Source organism: Chiloscyllium plagiosum, chromosome 4, assembly GCF_004010195.1.
Source record: "Chiloscyllium plagiosum isolate BGI_BamShark_2017 chromosome 4, ASM401019v2, whole genome shotgun sequence".
In the NCBI taxonomy this organism is placed as follows: domain Eukaryota; kingdom Metazoa; phylum Chordata; class Chondrichthyes; order Orectolobiformes; family Hemiscylliidae; genus Chiloscyllium; species Chiloscyllium plagiosum.
This window is the reverse complement of record NC_057713.1, coordinates 65,767,572-65,787,648: the sequence shown is the minus strand read 5'-3', so window position 1 is coordinate 65,787,648 and position 20,077 is coordinate 65,767,572. Positions and strand designations below refer to the sequence as shown.

General features: G+C 38.3%; 1 protein-coding gene across 4 annotated transcripts in view; it reads right to left on the bottom strand.

The window, feature by feature from the left end:
* Window positions 1–20,077, bottom strand: part of LOC122549096 (regulator of G-protein signaling 20-like) — a 242,919-nt gene that overhangs the window by 156,009 nt on the left and 66,833 nt on the right. The window lies entirely within an intron of this gene.

Here is a 20,077-nt window from a genome sequence, read left to right as displayed (position 1 = left end):
TTCAGCTCTGATCTCCAGCATCTGCAGTCCTCACTTTCTCGTCATAAGACACTACCCTGAGCAGCTCCTGTAGAGATGCCCTGGAACTGAGATAAATGACCTCAAACAATCATAACTATCTTCCATTGAAAGATAAATGGTCAGTTTCTGAGGCATTGAAAGATATTTAATTGATTCTCCTTAAGGGATTTAAGGACCTGTCTGTTTCCATGTACCCCAGTCTCCTACCAATCAGTGATATCAGAATTCTGTTCCAGTGGAGAAGTGGAAGTGTTTCCAAATAAGGCAATACCAAGGAGTGGCTTACCACAGAAGCATTCATGTTTGGGGACAAGGTGGCAATATCTCAGCATTGAATCAAGTGATCTTATTCCCATCCCAAGACACTGAGGATAGGAACAAAACACTCATAAGATTTTACTGAAATAGCCACATCTCACATCTCAGCCACCAGGTAGTGTTTGGAAAAAGCATTAAAGCATGGAAGAGAAAAGAATTCATGGTCACAATAGATAAACACCATTACAAAATCAAATTGCATACAAGGTGGAGTGATTGCCATGTTCACAGAAACTGGGAACACCATTGGGAAGTTTCTTAAATCAGAATATTTTCCAAGGATAATGGATAATGGATATTGCATTCTGAGAACAAGAGCAAATTTTGTGCATTCACTACCTTACATGCCAAAGGTTTCCATGAACAATTATATTATAGAGGTTGAGAGGTGAAAAGCAGACGGTGATGGATGAAAGATATTTTTGGAACTGGAAGCCTGTGTCCAGTGGTATGCCACGGGATTTGGTGCTGGGTCCCTTGCTGTATGTTGTGCATATAATGATCTAAACATAAATGTAGAAGGTATGATTAGCAAGTTTGCTGGCGACATCGAAATTTGTGGGATGGTAAATGGAGACAAAGAAAGCCTTCAACTGTAGGACATTACGTAATGGCTGGCAAATTTAATTCTGAAAAGTGATATGTTTTGTGAGGACTAACCATTGAAAGGAGTACATGTTGAATGGTAGGATCCCAGGAAGTATGGACAATCAGAGGGACCTTGATGTGTATTTACGTAAAACCATAATGCTGTATGAAATAGGAACAGGAGCAGTGCCTTGAGCCTGCTTTGCCAATCAATGTCATCATGGCTGATCCAATATTCCTCAAGTCCAATTTTCTGCATTTTTGCCACAACCTTTGATTCCCCTATTGATCCAGAATCTATCTATCTCAGAGTTAAATATGCACAAGGACTCTACCCCTTCAGTTCTTTGTGACAAGGAGGTTCAAAGATGCTCAGCCCTCTGAAAGGAGAAATCCCTTCTCACCTTAGTCTTAAATTCCCAAATGTTTATTATATGTCCCAAACATGTTTAACCTTTGCTCGTAAAACAATCCCTCCATGCAGAGATCATCTTGGTGAATTTCACTGAATTGCCTCCAATGAAATGATATTTTTACTCAAATAAAGTTACTAAAACTGACCATGTGGTCTGACCTACACCTTATACAGTTGCAATAAGACTTCTTGATTCATATGCTGTAATCCTTTTAAAATAAAGGCCAACATTTTGTGAGCCTTCCTGAATACCTATTGCATCTGTTTGCCAGCTACAGTCTATTCTGACGTAATGTGATAGTGCTGTTCCCAATCAATCCCGTGTTATAAGAAAATCGTGTAATAGCAACACCATTTAAACCAACGGAACTGGAATTGTGTTATAGTTAATACAGTTAAAAAAAGTTTGTGTTCGACAAATAATGGTCTAAGCTCTTCAATCGCTTTATAGCAAATTTTCATTGAAGAAATGCGAGTTATAGCAGAACCGACTGTATTTTTGTGCACAAGTATCCCCAAGTCCTTTCGTGTTAGATTTTTGCTGTTTCTTTCCACTTAAATAATTCTTTGTTCTTTTTCTCTCCCTTTCAAAGTGAATACCTTCACATTCTCCCACAATATAATGCATTTGCCAAATTCTTGTCCAATCACTTTACTCTTTGTAGTCTCCCTGTATTCCTCTCACAATTTGCCTTTCCAATTATTTTTGTGTATCTGCAAATTTAGCAACAGTATATTCATTTCCGTACTCCAAGTCATTCGTGTATATTGTAATTAGGTACAGTCTTAGCACTGATCCCTGTGAACAATAATGTAGAATATAGAACATTACAGCACAGAAACAGACCCTTCAGACCAAACGTCTGTTCTGACCATGATATCATTCTAAACTAATCCGATTTGCATCCAAATGGTTCATATTCCTCCTTTCCTTTCCTGTTTATGTGTCTGTCTCACTGTCTCTTAAAGTTTGCTAACGTTTCTGCTTCTACCACCTCTCTTGGCAAAACGTGATTTGCACATCTCATAGAGTCACAGAGTCATAGAAATAGCATGGAAACATACCCTTCGGTCCAACTTGTCCATGCCGATCAGGTATCCCATCTCAATCTAGTCCCACCTGCCAGCACTCGGTCCATATCCTTCTAAACTCTTCCTATTAATAGACCCATCCAGATGCCTTTTAAATGTTGCAATTGTACTAGCCTCCACCACTTCCTCTGGCAGCTCATTCCGTACACGTACTACCCTCTGCGTGAAAAGGTTGCCCTTAGCGAGTTTTGAGAAGATTTGTAGCTCAGGTTGAGGTTTTGGTAGACTCCATCTACCACCCCCTGAGAAAAGGAACAGGAAGTGACCTCACCACAGGAAATGACAGCACCACAGGAAATGACATCACCAACTCAAAGAAACGCAAACATATAAATAGAAAGCAGAAAGTAACAGCAGTGTTTCGCCATAGGCCCACGGAAGATGTTACCTAGTAGGGTGACGAAACGTCAGGAAATGAACCTTCCAGCTCAGCGAGCAAACCTACATCTGAAAAAGTTGCCCGTTAGGTCACTTTTATATCCTTTCCCTCTCACCCTAAACCTATGCACTCTAGTTATGGACTCTCTCATCCCAGGGAAAAGACTTTGTCTATTTATCCTATCCATGCCCCTCATGATTTTAAAAACCTCTATAAGGTCACCCCTCAGCCTCCAACACTCCAGGGAAAACAGCCCCAGCCTATTCAACCTCTCCCTATAGCTCAAATCTTCCAACCCTGGCAACATCCTTGTAAATCTTTTCTGAACCCTTTCAAGTTTCACAACATCTTTCCAATAGGAAGGAGACCAGAACTGCACACAATATTCCAAAAATGGCCTAACCAATGTCCGGTACAGCCGCAACATGACCTCCCAACTCCTGTACTCAATATTCTGACCAATAAAGGAAAGCATACCATACACCACCTTCACTATCCTATCTACTTGCGACTCCACTTTCAAGGACTATGAAACTGCACTCCAAGGTCTCTTTGTTCAGCAACACTCCTAAAAGGCATCCGGATCTTACCATTAAGTTTATAAGTCCTGCTAAGATTTGCTTTCCCAAAATGCAGCACCTCACATTTATCTAAATTAAATTCCATCTGCCACTTCTCAGCCCATTGGCCCATCTTTCAAAAGCTGATTGGGAGCAGATGTTCGCAGGTAAAGGTACAGCTGGAAAATGGGAAGCCTTCAGAAATGAGATAACAAGAGTCCAGAGACAGTATATTCCTGTTAGGGTGAAAGAAAAGGCTGGTAGATTTAGGTAGTGCTGGATAACTAAAGAAATTGAGGGTTAAAGAAGGAAGCAAATGTCAGGTATAAACAAGATATATCAAATGAAACCTTAGAAGAGTATAAAGGTAGTAGGAGTATACTTAAGAGGGAAATCAGGAGGGAAAAAAGGGGACATGAGATTGCCTTGGCAAAAAGAGTTAAGGAGACTCCAAAGGGTTTTACAAATACATTAAGGACAAAAGGGTAACTAGGGAGCGAATAGGGCCCGTCAAAGATCAGCAAGGCGGACTTTGTATGGAGCCACAGGAGATGAGGGAGATACTAAACGAGTATTTTGCATCAATATTTACTGTGGAATAGGACATGGAAGATATAGAATGTAGGGAAATAGATGGTGATATCTTGAAAAATGTCCAGATTACAGAGGAGGAAGTGCTAGATGTCTTGAAACACATAAAAGTGGTTAAATCCCCAGGACCTGATCAGGTGTATCCTAGAACTCTGTGGGAAGCTAGGGAAGTGATTGCTGGGCCCCTTGCTGAGATATTTGTATCATCGATAGTCACAGGTGAGGTGCCGGAAGACTGGAGGTTGGCTAACATGGTACCACTATTTAAAAAGGGTGGTAAGGACAAGCCAGGGAACTATAGACCAGTGAGCCTGAAATCGGTGGTGGGTAAGTTGTTGGAGGGAATCCTGAGAGACAGGATTTACATGTATGTGGAAAGGCAAGGACTGATTAGGGATAGCCAACATGGCTTTATGCATGGGAAATCATGTCTCAAAAACTTGATAGAGATTTTTGACGAAGTATCAAAGGGCAGAGCGGTGGACGTGATCTATATGAACTTCAGTAAGGCGTCGACAAGCTTCCCCAGAGGAGACTGATTAGCAAGGTTGGATCTCATGGAATACAAGGAGAACTAGCCATTTGGATACAGAATTGGCTCAAAGATAGAAGGCAGATGGTGGTGGTGGAGGGTTGTTTTTCAGACAAAAGAATAACATTAGCTATTCTCCAATATTCTGAGATCTCATCTCTGTCTAAAAAGGATATAAAAATCTCTATCAAGGCCCCAGCACTCTTCTCTCTTTCTCTCTCAGTATCCAGGGCAAGATCCCATCTAGCCCTGGAGTTTATCTACCTTATTGTTTTGCATGACACCCAAAACCTCTTTCTATTTAATATCAACATGTTCCACAATATCATCATATTCTCTTCTAATATTGCCATCATCATGTCCTTCTCCTTGGTGAACACTGATGCGAATTACTCATTAAGAATCTGACCGACTATCTTTGGCTCCACACATAAATTCCTTCCTTTGACCTTGAATGGACATATCTTTTCCCTAGTTGAGAGTGTGTTGCTGGAAAAGCACAGCAGGTCAGGCAGCTTCTGAGGAGCAGGAGAATCGACGTTTCGGGCCAAAAACGTCGATTCTCTTGCTCCTCGAATGCTGCCTCACCTGCTGTACTTTTCCAGCAACACACTCTCGACTCTGATCTCCAGCATCTGCAGACCTGACTTTCTCCTACGTAGTTTCCCTGGTTACCCTCTTGCTCCTAATATACATTTTAGTGATTCTCCTTATTCCTACTTTCCAAGGACATGTCAAGGTCCTTTCTAGCCCTCCTAATTCCTTGTTTAAGTTCTTCTCTGCTTCCTTTGTACCTGTCAAGAGCCTAGTTTGATTTCCATTTCCTAAACCTTACATACACTTCTTTTCTCTTTTTAACTAAACGTTCAATATATATTGACAACCAAAGATTCCCAAATCTTGCCATTCTAATCTTGAATATTCTCAGGAACATGCTGGTCCTGAACTCTGGTAAACTAGACTTTAAAAGACTCACATGTCAGACTTTGATTTAGCCTCAGTTGCCCAGTCTACTTTCTCCAATAGCTGCCTAACATATTTGTAATTAGCCTTCTCCCAATTTTGTACTCTTATCTGAGGACCAATCTTATCCATATCCTTGCTTTCTTAAAATTACAGAACCATGATCACTGATCCAAAAATGCTCACCCTCTGAAACTTCAATCACCTGGCTGGTCTCATTCCCCATTTCAAGGTCTAACATGGCCCCTTCCCTTGTTGGACCATCTACACATTGTTTCAATAAACCTCTTGGATGCACCTGATAAATTCTGTCCCATCTATGCCCCTGGCACTAAGAGAGTCCCAGTCAATATTGGGGAAGGTAAAATCACCTATGACAACAACATTGTTGTTTTCACATCTTTGCAATCATTTGCTTATCTATCTGTTCCACTATCTCCTGCTGGCTATTGGGAGGACAATAGTATGACACCATCATAGTCTTGTTCCTAAATTCTACCCATGTGGCTTCACTGGATGAGCCATCTTTGATGTCCTCTCTTAACACAGCTGTGACATTTTCCTTAATTGGTAATGCAACTCCCTTAACCCTTTTACAGCCCTCTGTATTTTGCCTGAAACATGTAAACCATAGAATGTTGAGCTGCCAGTCCTGCCCCTTTCTCAACTAAACTTCTGTATTGGTTACCACATCATAGCCCCATTTACTAGTGCAGGTTCTAAGCTCATCTGTCATATCTGTTATATTCCTAGTATTAAAATAAATTAACTTTAATTAATTAAAATAAATACATTTCACACCACCAGTCCTGCCTTTCTTCCTGTGAAGCCCCACTGGTTGCCAACCTGAGAAAGAACCCTTACCCCCAACTCACTGTTTTCTTGTCAGTAACCAGTTCTCTATACATGCCTCCTTACCATTTGCAGTACCATGGGCTCTTATCTTTTGGGAAGAAAGTGAGGTCTGCAGATGCTGGAGATCAAAGTTGAAACTTTATTGCTGGATCAAGAAGGGCCTGTGCCCGAAACGTCGAATCTCATGTTCCCTGGCTGCTGCCTGACCTGCTGTGCTGTTCCAGCAATAAAACTGTTTTCTTGTCAGTAACCAGTTCTCTATACATGCCTCCTTACCATTTGCAGTACCATGGGCTCTTATCTTTTGACTAACCTTTTATGTGGTGCTGGAAAAACACAGCAGGCCAGGCAGCATCTGAGGGGCAGGAGAATCAACGTTTCGGGCATAAGCCCTTCTTCAGGAAGGGCTTATGTCTGAAGCGTCGATTCTCCTGCCCCTCGGATGCTGCCTGGCCTGCTGTGTTTTCCAGCACCACATTTTTCAACTCTGGTCTCCAGCATCTGCAGTCCTCACTTTCTCCTAACTAACCTTTTATGAGCTATAATTTGAATGCTTTCTGGATCCCCTCTATTTATTCTCATTAAGACTTACTTTAAAAACTAATAATAATGTCCATAGATCCTTGAAAGCAGCAGGACAGTTGGTTAAGAAGGCAAATGGGATACTTCCCTCCATTATTCAAGGCAGTAAGTATCAGAGCAAGTACATTATGACACTGCTGTATGCAACATTAGTTAGACCCCAGCTGAAGTCCCTTTGCATCTTGGATCTTCAACTTCCTGACCTGCAGACTATAATCAGTAAGGATAGATGACACCCTCCTCCAAATTAATCCTCAATATCAATGCCCAACAGGGCTGTGCACTCATGACTGTGTGGCCAAATTCAGCTCTTAATTTCATTTACAAATTTGCTCATGTTACTGCCGTAGTGGTTGGGACTCAAACAATGACAAGACAGAGCATGGGAAAGAGATAAAGAGCTTCCTCAATGTCAGCAAAACGAAAAGACTGGTCATTGACATCAAAAAGTGGAGTGAACAATATGACTTGTCTGTACCAATGATGCTGAAGTGGAGATGGTCGAGACATTTAAGTTCCTCGGTGTAAATATCACCAATAGTCTGACCTGGTCCATTCACATTGACACTGCAGTCAAGAAAACATACCAATGCCTACACTTCTTAAGAAGGCTAAGGAAAGTAGGCATGTCCATAAGTACTCTTACCAATTTTTATAGATGCAGCATGGAAAGCATCTTATCTAGATCCATCACATTGGTATGGCAACTACTGTGTCTAAAAATGCAAGACATTAGAGTTGTGAATGCAGTCCAGTCCATCATGAAAACCAGCCTTCCTTCCATTGACTCCTTTATGCTCCGTGCTGCTTCGGGAAAGCAGCAAAAAAATTAATGACCCAAAACAAAATAAGTGAAATTCTCTTCCATCTTCTTCCGTTGGGCAGGTACAAAAGTTTGAAAACACATACCAACAGATTCAAGACCAATTTGTTCTTCACTGTTATCAGACTTAAGAATGGACCTCTCATATATTAGAGTTGATCTTTCTCTGTTTTGCTCTCGCTGTAACACTGTATTCTGAATTTGTTCTATTACCCTGATGTATTTTGAGGTTTGCTGACTAGCACACAGAACAATACTTTTCATTGTATCTCAGTACATATGACAATAATAAATCAAATAAACCAAGTACTGGGTGCAATTCTGGTTGTCGCACCATAGGAAGGATGTAATTGCACTAGAGAGTGTGCAGAAGCGATTCTTCAGGTCGTTGTCTGGGCTGGAGTGTTAAGCCACAAAGAAAAACTAATTAGGATGGAGACTGTTTTCTGTAGAGTGGAGAAGGCTGAGGGGGCTCCTGATTGAGGCACACAAAATTATGAGGGACATAGATAGGGAGAGACTTTTTAGTAGAAGGGTCAATAACAAAGGGACACAGATTTAAGGTAAGGAGGAGGAGGAAATTTAGAGGAGATTTGAGAAAAGTATTTTTCACATAGAAGGTTATGGGTATTTGGAACTCACTGCCAGAAGGATAGCATAGGCAGGAACCCTCCAGATATTTAAAAACCAATCTGATGAACACTTGAAGCAGTGTAGCATATGGACAAAGTGCTGGAAAATAGGAATAGAATCAATGGAAGTTTGAAGACTGGCATGGACATGATGAGCCGAGGGGCTTCTTTTCATGTTGTAAAAACTCTATGACTCTCATAACCCATCAATTAAAACTTTCCACCTTGATGAACAGATCTTGGAAAACTGCATTTTGTAAACTTTCCTAAGGATTGGCAGAAAGATAGAAGTCTCAGAATTAAGGATACATGAGTTAAATAGACAATAATTTTCTATCAGATGGACCAACATACAAGTTTCTGATGTCCAATGCAATGACCAATCTCCAATTGAGACAAAAGACCAAAATCTGATTCCTCATTATTTATCGGGTTTCAACCAACCAGAGTGGCTCTTTCATGTGTGGCACAAGTCGCCCACAACATTGCAATATTCTTTTTAACCTAAATGACCTGTTTCCAAGATCAAGTTTGCGACAAGTGTGGTAGAAACCAGACGAGGAACCAGCCGAACTTGGAGTCTGAGCAAGGCATCACTTCATTAGTGTCTGATCAAAGCACTGCCATTCTTCCGGTTAAGGCTGATGAGTTTTTTTTGTAGTGGCAAGTGATAGATAGGACAAATGATGATCAATGGATTATTTTGCTCTATGTAAATCATATCAGGTTTGTCCTATTGGATAGAATTACTGGTGATTTTACTTTTGCTGGCAAGATTCCTATACAGTTCAGGAAGATCATAGTTTCTACAATTGTACTTAAATAGTGAAGATATATCTATGTTTCCCTGATATGCACCATTGCTTGATCTGTTTATTAAAATGAAGTAATCTGCAAAAGTTCTTCAGGGATCAGAACTCATCAAGTCAGGCTGCTGTTAATCCATTAGATGCAGGTATGAATCCGAGAATTCAAGCTCATCTCAGATATAAGGGTAGTTTCCATGATCTTGCAAATTTCAGAAATTTGAACCCAGAGGTCATAATTTCCCAAAGGATTTGTCATCCATGAATCTTAATGAGTTCAATGTTTGAAGACCCATTTCAACACCAACACCAAATTCTAATTGTTCACTCCAGCTGCTCAAAGTTCCAAGCTGGGGAAACAGAAATTTCTAATTTATCCTAAAACTAAAACAAGATCACTGCAGAGTAATTTCACTGTGGAGCAACTTTTCCCATAACATTGTGTTGTTTTGATTGAAATTTATCTTGATTCTTTATCACGGTAAATTGATAAATGCTTGTGGTTGCATGGTGAGTCATTCTATTCCTAACAGTGGACTAGAAAATAATTGATTATTATTTAATTGACGTAAAGTTGCTATTTAATGTTAAAATCCTCTTTATAACAATTTGTTTATAAAAATGTATCCTCAGAAATCACAAGTTATAAAGATATATTTTGATATTTCTCTTGTTTCAAATATTTTACTTCCTGAATGGGCATACTTTGTTGAATGAAATTGATAATGTGCATACAGGGTTAGTTTCAGAACCCAAGATAATGGTATTTGACTTCCAAATAACAAAACATTAGCAAGTATTAGTCTCAACTGGAGGCTGTAGTTCCTGTGAATGCTTGCCTAAACCTATATATTTCATCTGCAAGCAAATACCTCAGAAGTTGGACCCTTACCAATATAATTATTCCAAGGTATGACACACACATGCACTTGTCATCCACCAATAATTTTTGACAAATATCAAACCAAACTATACAAATTGAGGTCAATGATTCCCGGTCTTTGAAAAATTCAATCAGTATATCCATAAGCTTATTCCAAATAAAATCACAAATGAAAAAGTTTGTATTCCTCTGTTAAAGAAATAATGGGGTAAAATTTCCATTTTTCAAGTGATTCTGCTGCTAAATGTATTTAGAAAACAAATTTATGAGGGAAGTATGAGTTTAATATTCTCAGTGGGAAACCCATTTCTGACCGATTTTCTGCTGTTGAAACTGAAGAACGCTGGACGTAGCTGCAACAATTCAAAGGCCAGAAGTTACAGCTCAAATAGCAATTCTAAAATAAAAGGAAAAGAAACAAAATCCAAAACCACAAGGTTTTCCAAAGATGTAATTGAGTTTATGTTGTCACAGGTAACGCCAAGAAGAGAAAGTCTCTGTTATTCTAAAAGGGAAACGCCAGCAAAAAAAAGGCAGTTTTGAATGACATGACTTGAGCAGTGAGTGCCATTCCATCCATTTTGTGAAATATGACTCATTGATTAAATAATTTTAATGGAAACTATCCTTTGGCCTAACCAATCTAAATCTGTGTTTACCCTCCACATAAGCAGTAGTACTAACCTCATGTGTTTACTCAGTTCCCAGCATCATTTCTATTCCTGTATTTCAGCTACTTTACTGAATGGTTGATACTAAGTTTACTTTGATCACTAACTCTGGTGATGCCTCACAATGCATAGTATTAAAGAGGTTTTCTCTGCTCCCAACTTCTTACATTTAATGTTCTCTCCATTTATTTTTATTTTATAATTCTTAATCATTCCAAATAGAATGTTTGTACCTACTATGGGGTAAAATTATATCACCTTCAAACATACAAACATGTGAATTATGAGCAGAAGTAAGCCATTCAACATAGTTTCAAATTAGCTTTGCTCTATAGTCCCTATACTCTTTGACTCACTTACCAATCAATAATTTATCAACATCAACCTTAAAAATATTCAATAACCGTTCCTCCACTACTTTCTGGAAAAGAGAATTCCAAAGATTAATGGTCCCAGAAAGAAAAAAGTATTCTCTTCACCTTGGTCTTAAATGGAGAACTCTTTGAACAGTATCTCCTATTTTTAGTTTCTCCCAATCGGGAAACATCCTTTTTAAACAAAATGGGCAACCTTACATTTTTCCATGTTTTATGTCATGTGTCGAATTTAAATGAAAATTGAAGTTGATGTATGCAAGCAAAATGTGAAATCAAGTTACATAAAAAGACCTTCATGTTCTATCCAATGCATAAATTTTGGAATCAACAGAGTGTACCTTACTGCACAAGGAAAACATCTCAACATAACAATGGTGTGCTATCTTCTGCATGCCTTTTGTGCAGAATCTCATTTACACCATGTGGTAAGTAGTAGCCACATCTACTGTTTCTACAAGAGCTAATGATATGGCAGCTACCGTACTTTGAACAATCTTTTAATTCTCATAGCTTCCCAAAGCAAAAGGGCAACAATTCCTGTTCTTACCTATTGGAAATATTATGAAACTAATTGTAATAGTATACCCATGAGAAAGATTCGCATGTGAGACATCACTAAGAAATTACTAGTGTCATGTTCCTAAGGTTACCTAAGAACATGAACATAAGAATGCATTTGTTAAGATTTAACATTCTCAATGTTACACTTTCCTTTAAAACCTTTTCTGGGGTGTTTTGGTTCTTAAGTTCAAGATATCAAAACTGGTATCTGGTCTGATCTCGGTGTAAAACCAGTTCTACTGAATAATACAGGATCACAATTGCCCTGTCTTTTCTTTGGATCTTTCTATAATGATTGAATGCAATTTATTAGTCATAATATTAATAATATTGTTGAGTTGACAAGTCTGACTCCCAAATGTAACTTTTAATTTAATCTTATGAATAATATATTTCTCAAATTTGCGTACCGTCCTACAGGAAATCATCAACAGGTATCATGAAAATGTCTGAAAGTTTTCTCAGATCTAATGGGTAGTGAGGGAGGCCTGTAGCTAACCTGGAGCTGGATAGCCTGGGTAGCATGATGGCTCAGTTGTTAGCACTGCTGCTGCACAGCATCAGGGATCTGTGTGTAATTTCAGCTTTTGGTGACTGCCTGTGTGGAGTTTGTACATTCTCTGTGCACCTGCATGGGTTTCTGCTGGCTGCTCTGGTTTCCCCTCACAGTTCAAAGATGTGCAGAATAGCTATTCACACTCTCAGCCTGATTGTCATCCACTCCTTTGTCTGTCTAACTGTTCTGTCTTTGGGCTCTATCTCCTCAAATTGTTTACTCCTTACCCCCTCTCCCACATTACTTTCTGCATTAAATCCAACATTATCCGAGCAACTATCAGTTCTGATGAAGGATCACTGGACCTGAAATGTTATTTCTTTCTACAGTTGCTGCCAGATCTGCTGAGCTTTTCCAGCAATTTCTGTTTTTGTTTCTGATTTCCAGCATCCACAGTAACTTTGAAAAGTAAGTGTTGATTTAGTTGCTGCAGAATTCCTAGACTCGTAGTCACAGTATTTATAGAAATGTACATATGATCATACAGAAACAGAAATAGACCATTCAGTTACTTGAGCCTGTTCTGCCAAGTCTGATCTAATTGCAACTTCAAATTGACATACTTGTCACCCTGATAACTGTTCAACCCCTTCTTTATCAAGAATCTGTCTACCTCTACATTAAAAATATTAAAGAAATCTGCTTCTACCACCTTTTCAGGAAGAGTGTTCCAAAGATGCCTAACCTTCTAAGAAAAACAACCTCTTAATCTCTGTTTCGAATTCGTGACCTTGATTTTAAAACAGTGACCTCTGGTTCTAGATTTTCCCTTAAGAGAAAACATTTTCACGATATCCACCCTGTCGAGATAACTCATGACTTTATATGTTCAATCGTGTTATTTCCTACCCTACTGAACACCAGTGGATACAAGACCAACTTGCCCAATCTTTCCTCTTAAAACAACCCACTTATTCCAGGTATTTAGTTGAGTAAACCTTATTGTAGCTGCCTCCTCATCATTTACATCCTTCCTTAAATAAGGTGAACAATATTGTGCACAGATGTTGTCTCACCAGTTTCTTATTTTTGTATTCAATTTTTCTTGTGATAAATTATAATATTCTATTAACTTGCCTAATTATTTATGACTTGTACATTAATCCTGTATGACTTATGGTATAGGACAGTCGGTTCCCTCTGCATATAAGAGCTTTGCAATCTCTTACTATTTAAATAAATGCTTCTTTCTTATTCCTTCTATCTAAATGGACAATTTCAAACTTTTCAAATGTATATGCTATTTTTCAGATCTTTTCCTACCCCCTGGAACAATCAATTCTTTTTTTATTCTCTTTGCGTCCTCTTCACAACTATCTTTGTGTCATCAGCAGTCTTGGTAGCCATACCTTACATGCCTTTACAAAAGTCATTTATATAAGTTGTAAATAGTTGAGGCTTAATCATCAATCCCTATGGCACAACAATTGGTGTATCGTGTGGAACTGAAAAAAAGAAATTATACCTACTCTGTGCTTCCTATAACCAGCCAATCTTCTATTCTTACTACCCCACACTGCAATCTTTATCGTCCCACAATAGCCTTTGATGTGGTTAGAAGTCTAAGTACAGTATATCCATAGGTTTGCCTTCATCTGGAACATGTGTTACTTGCTTAAAGAACTGCAATAAATTGGTCAACTGTGAATGCCCTTTCATAAAATTATGTTTACCTTGCCATTAAATGCCACTAAATATCAAGGGACAATTGTTAGTTTTTTTCTTGCTTTATGCTTGTGAAATAATAATGTTATTGGTCACGAATCAACCCAATCCTGAATATTGTTCAGGTCTTTCTGAATATGAGCATGATCTGCTTCAGTGTCTGAGTAGGTCAATAAATTATAATGGCAGGTCACTTGGGGTATTTAATAAACACATAAATATTTAATAAAAATATTAAAATCTTTCCATTGGGCAGGATTACATAAAGAGTAGGCCATTCATCCCATAAAGCCTGCTCTGCCAATCTATAAGACTTTGGATGAATGTCATGTAATTCCATATGCTTGCCTTGGGCCCACATCCCTTGAAATCCTTGCTTAATTGCAAATAGTTTATCTTAGATTTAAATTTAACAATTGATTTAGCACTGACAGCTCTTTGAGGGAGAGAGTTCCAAACCTCCACTACTTTTTGAATGTAGAAATATTTTCCAACATCTCATCTAAATGGCCGAACCCTAAATGTTAGACCACTCCCCTTGGTTCTAGAACCTTCAATCTGTAGAAATAGTTTATTTTAATCTACCCTGTCTTTCCCTGTTACTATCCTGAAGACTTTGATTAGATCACCTCTCAACCATCAAAATGTCTAAGCCCTCCTCATAATTTAACTCCTGAACTCCAGGTATCATTCTTGTAAAATTACACTGGAGCCCTTCCAAAACTAAAACATTCTTCCTAAGGTATGGTCCCCAGATCTGTTCTGAGTACTCGTGGCGGGTCTAACTATGGTTTTGTATAACTGCAGCATAATGCTAACATTCTTATAGTCCAGCCCTTAAGATGTGAAGACCATTCCATTCAGCTTCTTGACCATTTTCTGCACCTGTTCATGTCATTTTAAGGAGTTACTGAACCTTTACATGTTATTGGGCATCCACTGTATTTAACCTTGTGCCTTCTAAAAAATACCCCTGATCCATCCTTTTTCAACTTGAAATGGATAACTTATATTTGCTTATATTAAAACCCACCTGCCACAGTTTTGCACTTTCACCTAATCTATCAATATCTTATTGGAATTTTATGCTGTCGGCAGCAATATCTACAATGCTGCCCAACTTGATGCTGTGAGTAAATTTAGATATTTGATATTTTATGCTATTATCCAAGTTGTTAATGAATATTGTGAATAATTGAGGCCCCAACATAGATCCTTGCAGGACACCACTAGCCACATCCTGCCAATTTGAGTACTTGTACAGATCATACATGTCAGTTAATAGGAAAACCTCAACTTTCAATTAAACTTGTACCTTCATGTTGACTCTGCTTATTTACCTTGAATGTATTCAATTGCACTGCTATAACATCTTTCACAATAGTTTCTAACCTTTTCCCCAGATGCTAAGCTAACTGGTTTGTTATTTCTGCCTTCAGTCCACCCATTTTTTAAATAAAAGAGTTACATTCAATAGCTTCAAAACTAATGAGACTATCACTACATTAAAGAAGCTTTACAAATTAAAGCCAATGCATTAACTTTCTCATTAGCTTCTTTGTTTAAGATCATAGTATGAAATCCATTAGGATGCACGCACCTGATAAACCATAGCTTCAACAATTCACTCAACACCACTTTCTGGTGATTGTGATTTCCATGATGTCCTTCTTCCTTTCTATTTCTTGATTTATTCCTGCTTTGCGATGTTACTTTATAGTGAAGACCGATGCAAACTACCTGTTCAAACCACTTGCCATTTCCTTATTTATTTTCATTATTAATTCTCCAATTTGATTTTCTATCAGATCAATGTTGGTTAACTTTGTTAACATTTTTCTTCTTTAAATATTGATGGAAACTTATTATTTGTTTTTATGTTTCTGGCTAGCTTTCTCTCGTACTCCAATTTTTCTCTTTTTGCTTTCTTCGTCTTTTTTTTGCATTCTGTTCATTTTTCTGACCTGCACTAGTCTTTTGCAATTATATACTTTTTCTTTAAGTTGATACTATGTTTCCTATTTACTATGGATGTTGGGTCGATCCCTTAGAAGTTTTTATAGTCATCGGAAAATATCTATTCTGCATATTGTGATGTATTGCTTAAATGTCTGTCACAGCATCTGTAATGAACTGTCCTTGAATAAGTGTCTTACCAAAACAATTTAGCCAGCTTTGCTTTCATTCCCTCTCAGTTAGCCTTATTTGGATTTTTAAAAATAGTCTTGACTCAATACTCTCATTCAAACCGAATATAAAATTTGATTATAATATGATCACTGTTACCGAGGGACATGTTCACTGTGAGATATTAATTACTCCTATCACATTGCACAATAATGCATCTTGTGTAATCTGGTCTCTAGTTGGCTTTGAATGTACAGTCCTAAAAAACTATCGAAAACATTCTGCAAACTCTTTGCCTAGACTTTGCTGATCTGACTTTCCCATTTGATACATAAATGAATATCTATTATGATTATTGTCATGCTTTTCTTATTATATCTTTCTTTGTGGTCCATGTTATTATATGGTTCCTGCTAGGGGAGCCTCCACGCCACATCCACAAGTGGCCTCTTGTCTTTGTCAATGATTACTTGTATTCAAACCATTTCAACATCTTGGTTTCCAGAATGTAGGTCTCCTTCTATATTGTGCTTAATACCACCTTGAATTACATTCCTGCCATTCATAAATGCCCTGCTCCTTTCAAGATTCAATCCATGTCAACGCGCAGCCATTTACTAAATGGTTGGTCCAGTTAAGTTTCTGGTGAATGGCAGCCCGAGGATGTTTATTGTGGGTGATTCAGTGATGATAATGCCATTAAATATTATGGGGCAATTGTTAGACTCTATCTTGCTTGAGATAGTCATTGCCTGACACTTACATGACAATATGTTATTTGCTACTTATCAACGCAAAGCTGGATTTTGTCCAGGTCTTTCATGATCTGCTTAGATGTCTAAGTGGCTCACTAAATTACCAAGGCAAGTCACGTGGGTATTCAGAAAATACAAGCTAAAATATTTAAACCTTTCTCTTGGGGGCAGGATTACATAAAGTTGTTGTCAAATTTTGCCAGCTATGTCAGGTAGAATGTAAACCTCAACTCTCAATTAAACCTGCACCTTCAGTTCTGAAATCAACTTCTGAAGAACCATTTAGTAGTGTCTTAATAGATTAGGGCCTCTACCTAAACCAGGAATGGGAATCAATATATTTTTAATGAATATGGATAGTTCCATAAGATATCCTGGAGCTTTGCCTGTAGGAAAATACTACTTATTTTTAATATATGCATTTGTGGGATGTAGGCATCACAGGTGAGCCCAATTTTATTGTCTGACCCTGTCGCCCTTGAGAAGGTGGTAGTGAGATGTCGTCAGATCTAAGATAGCGGTGCTGGCAAGGTAGACAACATTTGGGCTCTTGGGCCTGTCTGCTCCAGGTGGCCAATTCTTCCATTCTTTCCTTATCCTTTTTGTCTTTGTTTTCTTTTTCTTTTTCTGTGTCTTCTACCTGTCATCAATCAAGCTGGTTGCTTTTTCCTGGATTGATGTCAAACTTCTTGAGTGTTGTTGGAGCTGCACTCATCCAGGCAAATGGGAAGTATTCCATCATACTCCTGACTTGTGCCTTGTAGATGGTGCACAAACATTGGGAAGTTAGGAGGTAAGTTACTCACCACAGTATTCCTAACCTCTGACCCGCAATTGTAGCTACTATGTTTATGTGGTGTGTCCAGTTGATTTTCTGGTCAATGGTAATCTTGGGATGTTGATAGAGGGGATTTCAATGATCATAACACCATTGAATGTCAAGGGGTGGTGTTTAGATTGTTTGTTATTGGAGATGATCATAGCCTGGTATTTCTGAGGCATGAATAGCATGTGTCAGCTCAAACCTGGATGTTTTCCAGATCTTGTTGCATTTGAACATGGACTGCTTTGGTATCTGAAGAGTTGCAAATGATGCTGAATATTGTCTAATCATCAGCGATCATCCCCATTTCTGAGCTTACGATGAAGGGAAGGTCATTGATAAGGCAGTTGAAGATGGTTAGGCATAGGCCACTGCTTTAAGGAACTCCTGCAGAGAAGTCCTAGAGCTGAGATGACTGACCTTCAACAACCACAACCATCTTCCCATATGCCAGGTATGACTGTAACCAGTGGAGAGTTTGTCCCCTGATACCTATTGATTGCAATTTTGTTAGAGCTGTTTTGATGCCACACTTGATTAAATGAACTTTGATATCAAGGACTGTCATTCTCACCTCACTTCTGGAATTCAGCTCCTTTGTCCACGTTTGAAGCAAAGCTGCAATGAGTTCAGAAGTTAGTGGCTCTGGCAGAACCCAAACTGGGTGTCACTGAGCAGGTTTTGCTAGGCAGGTGCTGCTTGATTTCACTGTTGATGACATCTTCTATCACTTCACTGATGATTGAGAGTGGACTGATGGGGTGCTAATTGGTACCATTGAATTTGTCCTGCTTTTTTTGGTACGGGACATACCTGGACAATTTTCTGCATTGTAGTACAGAAGCTAATATTGTAACTGTACTGGAAGAGTTTGGCTAGGGGAGTGACAAGTTCTGGATCTCGAATCTTCAGTACTATTGCTGGAATGTCATCAGGACCAATGACATTTGCATTATCCATGACTCTAATGCTTCTTCATATCAAGTGGCGTGAATCAAATTGATTGAATCTATAATGCTGGGAACCACTGAAGGAGGCATCGATGCAAGCATAATTTTGCAACATTGCAAAGGTTGCAATGAGAAAGTTAAAATTATTTTTACAACATGTGGATTACTCAAAGAATTATAACCAACTCATGGTTAAAATTGTAGGTTTCAGATATTACAGAAATGATGATTAGTTTGGGAATAAAACAGTTTACATCTCTACTTATCATCCACAATCAAAAATTGCATTGGAAAGATGGCAATTAAATTCCCAGGAATTAAAAATAAAAAATAAATAGTTAAGTCATGCTTGTACATATGATGGAACAGATTTGTTGGTGGGTTGGCTATAGGGGGCAGCAATGGCCACCTGGGAACTTGTGAAACAACTCTTAAAAAATATCATATAAGGCAGTTTCATGAATAAGATGGATGTTGAGTTTATGCAATACAGTCAATGGTAATGTCATGGCTAAATGCGACATGGTACTAAAATAAAAAGAGAAGTTACTGGAGAAACTCAGCAAGTCTGGCAGAATTTGTGGAGGTAAAGCAGAGTTAACATTTCAAGTCCAAATCTGTTCTGAAGAAGGTTCATTTGACTCAAAATGTTAACTCTGCTTTCTCTTCACAAGTGCTGCCCAAACTGTTGGATTTATCCAGCATTTTCTATTTTCATTTCACATCTGCAGTTCTTTGTTTTATTTATTCAACATGTTGTTTGCCTTTCCTTCTGTCTGTCTCTCTCTGTTTACTGTCTGCTACCATCACTATCTCTGACTGATCCCAACCTCTATTTATATCTCTGCCACTTTCAATGTTCCCCTTATTCTCTATGCCTGTACTTGTAACCACGGTCAAAATACATCAAATTAAACTGTGATTATCACCTGTGACAGTAATAGTAAAAGCTAGCTTTGGCACTTATCCAATATATCACCTTCAGAAGTAGTCACTGCTACTGTTTTATTGAACCTCTTGCTCACCATTCGTACCTGATCTTATCTCATGCCTTGCACACATTTGGCCTTGAGCAACACTTTTTTGGTTGGGTAATGGGATAAATAATATCTGAACAGTTGTGTAACTTCCTAGTTTAATGCTAACTGAGCTGAAGGATATTTAGTCATACCAGATGACTGTGGTTTCAAATTTCCTCCTCAAGGAGCAAAGTTGGACTTCAGACTAAACATTAAAACTGTCTAAAAAACTAATATTTGTTCTTGGTAGGCTCAAGCTTCAACAGATTGAAACACAATGTCCCCACAGCACTCAATGTAGCCACAGGCCAAAAGCTGCTTGCAAAGTGCAGTGAGAAAGATATTATATGGTTAAGAACACTCATTATTCCCCTATTAATCCAACATAAATATATCAACTAATGTGGGCTTAAGCTGTATGCAACAGGAGTACAATTGTTCTGACCCCACTGATATCATCACCATTGCTTAAGAAAGAACATTGTACTTTATAGTAATAGAAAGGTAGCAATATTTGATTCTCACTTGCCACA